Raw genomic sequence first — 5,367 nt, forward strand, 5'->3', positions numbered from 1 at the left:
CGTTGACAGCGAATTACAACAAATCTTAATGGTTGAATAAAGGCCGTGCAAATTGCTTCTAGCACTGTAATCGCTTACTAGTACAAAAACAAAAATTTGACTCATTCAAGCCTGCGTTCATTAAAAGCTTTGCTGCACATAGTTTTCCCAAAATCCTAAAGATAGGAATTTTCAGAAATTTCAAATACAGGTTCAAGTTGTGTAAAAAATCTCTTATTGACCAAGCTTGCTCGGGCAGTACTGGTAGAATATCGACCCTCTGTCTTTTCTGTACAGACCGAGTGCGTATTGTCAAGACTTCTGGCCGATATTCTTCCAGTACGGCTCTTGTGCTTGGTAAATAAGATATATATATTTCATTCAGTCGATATGGTTGCTACTTAGGAGCTACATCAAAGTAAGTCGACATTACATCTTTTTTATTTTTCTCTGTGACTTTGTTTCGCGCAGGCCTTTATTCCTCCCTTTAAGTAGTTAGCTGATACCTAGATTTTGTTTGTTTGCATCCTAGTTCGAATCACACATCAAATCCTAACATGAAATCATATCAAGATGCACCGTAACTTTGCTTCAGACATCATTAGCAAGTCGTAGATTTAACTTGGATATCGGCTATCACAATCTCCTTTCAAATGCGGTGATCGTTTTTATTAGAGTTTCGCAAGCATCGATGTTGCTTGTAATATAAAGCTACGAAAATTTTCTTTCTATAAGTTACTCGATATCTGAAGACGACCTGATCATGAGAAGCATGAGAAATGAGGAACAATTACACAATTTTTTTTTCTGGCGAAACGCAAATTTCAGCCTGACGATGGCCGTTTGCGGTAAGTACTATGCTAATAAAAATCGCAAATCACTTGTTAGACTCAGACATATGTCCGCAAAGCGCTTCTCAAATTGTGTTTGTATGTGTCACCATCGCAATAAGGTCAAAACAGTATACTTCTAGGAAGAGGCGCAGCTTGAAGTAGTAACTTTGAATGAGAATCTCGAGTAGGAAAATTTATTACATCTCTTTGATCAGAATAACAAGTATCTCCATGTGCCCTATCTATGCATATCAGGTGCACTTGAGGTTGTACTTGAACTTTGAATGAAAATCTCAGCTCAGAAAATCTCTGAATGACAAGTATTTTTCAGAATACCGTAGCGTCAAAAAGTTTCTTTCCATTCAATTGGTTTTCAACTTTTAAATTTGTTTTCTCTTTTCTACTCTTTTGAATAGTAAGATACAATCCCTTTCACGATTCAAGTATGCTTCGCTTTCTTCCCGGAGTCTTCTCTGTGGCACCCATTAAGGTACTGACACATTTCTGTTTAAATGGAAAAAAGAGGAAAACGATGAGACTACTACTTTTTTATTTAAAAAAATGGACAGTTCATTTTAAATAGACTCGTAAAAGATTCCTGTTAGAATGGTGGCAACTAATTCCCAAGTGAAAGCGAGAATCCAAATAAGACCTAAACCTTGCTGAAACTTTAAATTCATACAGGCATACGTCTGTCTCAGTTCCAGTGGAAAAAAAAAAACCCTTACGCAATGTACCTTGAATAAATATAGGAGCAATTGCTACATTACAAAAGCAAATTATCAAGGTTGGTAAATATAAAATAAATATAACATTGAACATTGAATTAAGAAGACCACAGAACCAAATGCTTAAACGCCTCTTCTTACGTACGTGGTAATTATCCACGTCCATACAATTTTACCGGCTCTTGGATATTCGACAGCGTGCGTATATAACTGAAATTTCACTTTATAGGATTAGTAACTGTCCCTTTTTGAATGTCAATCTGAAGTGAGTCGTTATCGTCTTACGATCAAGAATTATAATTACATTGGCAAAGAAATTTCTCTCACATTGGCAAAGAAATTGTATTTTAGGCTTTTGTTAACTCAGTTTTCATTCATTCACCCCATATTCAATTAACAGCATCCAACGGAAAAGGAATGCTGAGGCCTACAATATGTAATATATTTAATAAGACATTGAATACTCTGTACCTTTTTCGTTAGAAACGACCGACCACCGAGGCAAGCCATTGAACCAGGACGGCATCGGGGGCTTGTATCTACAAGTCGGCAAACAAACACAACTGTGAACACCAAAGCTACCAGGGCTACCTGTAAAAGATACTGTTTCATATCACTAAGGAAAAAAGGAACGCGAACGTCAAGAAGACAACTTAAATCGTCAATGTAGCTTAATTCTCTTTAAAGTTTAAGGAAGCAATATATATGTACTGGTGATGAAAAGTACTTTATGACAGGGGAAAATCATTTAAAATTCCAGGAAATTTAGGAAATGAATTCCCTCTAACATCTCAATAGAAAAATACTTAAGATCCAAGAGGCTTGTGGGATGTAAAAACCAATTCCACGTTTTGTTTCTTTTGATCCATTGTACTCATTATTGGAACAAGACGATGAATTTCCTGTTCTTGACTGCACTTTTATTGAAATGTTGACATGTAGATCCTATATTTAAATTAGTAAGGAAATAGTGAATCATAAGAGTGTGTAAGCATAAGAGTACGTTTTGTGCGTTTTAAACTAAAAATTACAAGTCAGATAAAAGTAACATTAATGACATTAATCTTGTATAGAAATTTCCCACATTTGTCACCAATCATAAGCGTTATCAATCAGGAAGTCTAACATTTCATTTTTTTCTTTACTGAATCCAGGCAATTCTGAGCACTGTTATATGGAAAATCATTCCCTTTCTTATTTCAATTTGTCTAGAACCAAATTTAATTCTTATTTCTCATATCGGTTGCAAAATTCATGAGTTGCTTTTTGTAAAACACAACCGTCATTTTATTATTTTCTACCATCCGCACCCATTTTGCAAAAATTCACGAACTCGATTTTTAAGTTACAATTTGGTATTCGGCTCTTTGAACTTTTATCGCAACTTTTGTCTGGGAATTTTATTGTCTTCAGTATTGCGGTTTTCCTAAATTGTAGGGAATTTAAACAGTCCGGCTCATGTGTAAACACGTCACAATCCAACTTCTGGTCCATACTTTGTTAGGCACAAAGTTAAAAAAATTAACTCTTTCTCTAGCATAAACAGTAATCTATTTCCTATGGTGATTTTTCTGCCAGTATTCAAAATTCAAGCATAGTGACGGTTATACAGGCCCTGGTGACAAATTCCTTACCACCCATCATTTCACCAGGCAATTTTTTAAAAATGAAAGGGAAAAAATAATATTATAATTGCGTGAGGCACGTGCTAAGTAACTTAAGCTTCATGTTTTCGTAATGCTACAAGTTGATGTTGAGCGGAATAACTGTCTTACCACAGATTTTTTTTGCGACAAGGCGGTTTAAGCACAACAGTTTGTTGCCCTACTGAAGTTAAGGTTAATCGTCTCATATGTCAGTTATATTTTTTCACTATTGGAAGCAGCAGAAAGAGAGAAAAGTAGCGTGTTTTAATGGTTAAAATTGTGATGAAAACTGCTTCCTGTTAAAAGCAGGTGAAAACCCTATTGCAAGGTTGTCTGTTTTTGACTTGCTATCGCAACTTTCTTTTAATTTTCATACTCCTTCTGGTATGTAGTTTTAAGAAATAACGCTTTAAATGTCGGTGCAATTATTTTCCCAGTGCAGTTAGAAAAGAAACTTATGAGTTTTTAATCATCGTAATTATTTTTTCAATGATTTTGCCTCTCGAAACTGATTAATGACCAAAACGCCAATCTTTGTCTCTTTAATGGTGTACTACAATAGCAGGCAAAATCGAAAACATTAAACATGACTGCAGACGACTTTGAATTTGTTTCCTCCTGTCACGGCAGCTGTCTCGATGAGGTTATTATTCGTATATTGGAGAGAAAAGAAAACGTAGCAAATTTCATCGAAATTTTGGTGAATTTTTGTTTTTTTTCAATTTAGAATAAGCCGCGGTCATAAATTTGTCTTGGGATGGTTCGGTTTACACCCACAGTGGGCGCTTTCATATTTACACTTCTGCAATTGCTAAATTTTCCCCGTAAAAAAATATTTTTCAAATTAATCGTGACTTTTGTGATCTTCACCCGACATGCGAGAATGAAAATGACCCTAAATGACAACATGCTCTTTAATTGCAGTGGCTGCTGTGCAACTGCATAGAAAATACTGCTTCCTTCTGTTAATCGTTCTACTGTCACATAATAAGGCAAACAATGGCTTGTGGATCCCTTTGGGGAAACTGCCCAAAATGACCCTTTTGAAGACTGAAGCTAAGTGATCATTCAAAGTCTAGCGCGGGATCCCAAAATTACTTGATAACTACTAACAGACAAACGTTTACCCCCAGAAAAACCTTTTCATATATATATATAAATGTGGAGGTCGAGTCAACCTTGGCGTAAAGTGCTCAATGCGGTGGTAGCAGAGCTAAGTATACATAAGTTGAAGTATTAAAGAGGACGCATCGATTCTCAGTTACTCTGACAAGCGCTTAGGCGCGAAACTTTGAAGCATATTATCTTGTTCAAGGTGGCTTATTTCTCGGATGCTCGCTTAATTAAACTTACATTTAAATGGCAACCCGGCCATTATCAAATCAATTAAGAAGACATGATTGAAATAAGAACAACTGACATAAACTCATTGAAAGAGTTCCACTTGTTATTTCAGTGCTTCCTCTGTCTTAGTGGTGCCGATCTTTGTTGAAATTACACAAGGTTTGAGAAATGACATTTTTAAAGTTCTCTTTGAAGTCGGTTCTTTTCAAGATTCATTTAACGGATTTCTTGTCTAAACACTAGATAAATTGATCTGTATTTTATTGATTTTTCAGTCAATTGAAGTAAACTCGAAATTATATGAAATCTTCAACGTAACAGCATGCATTTTGGCTACCTTGAATCTACCTAATGAACTGAAAAATTACTAAGCCTATCCATCATAGATGTTGATATATACCTGTAAATTGTACGTAAGATGTGACTTGCCAGACGAAAAATGACGTCGCCAGCCAAGAGTCTTAGACATTGATCAACTCATAAGCGGTTCTTGGTGAGGGATTGCCTAAGAAACGGAAATTTGCAGGTGCCAGAACTATATAAGTACACTTAACTCATTTTAAAAAGCAAACAAAGTTGGCTGCAAACTCGATTGCATTTCATTATTAAGACAATCAGATCCACGCTATCTCACTAGGCTGACGTTAGATTACGTTTCGCTTGTCCTTCTCCACTTTGCGCGTAATTAATTTTTGAGAGATGAAAAGAAACCTTCGATCAACCTACGACCACCAATTAAAAAAAAGCATCAACAAACCTATCCTTTGCGTTGGTGTGTTTATTGATCAGATGCCGCCAAAATAGCTGAAAAAATACTCTGCTTTTTACCGTCTTGGT

General features: G+C 35.7%; 1 long non-coding RNA gene across 1 annotated transcript; it reads right to left on the reverse strand.

Moving 5' to 3' along the window:
* Positions 1-998: 998 nt before the first annotated feature.
* LOC138010916 (uncharacterized) lies at positions 999-5,024 on the reverse strand. Its single transcript, XR_011124592.1, has 3 exons — positions 4,931-5,024; positions 2,012-2,079; positions 999-1,316 (listed from the first exon to the last, which is right to left on the reverse strand). It is a non-coding gene; the product is annotated as an uncharacterized lncRNA (long non-coding RNA).
* Between the last annotated feature and the right edge of the window lie 343 nt (positions 5,025-5,367).

The sequence above is a fragment of the Montipora foliosa genome, chromosome 7, assembly GCF_036669935.1.
Source record: "Montipora foliosa isolate CH-2021 chromosome 7, ASM3666993v2, whole genome shotgun sequence".
Taxonomy (NCBI): Eukaryota; Metazoa; Cnidaria; class Anthozoa; order Scleractinia; family Acroporidae; genus Montipora; species Montipora foliosa.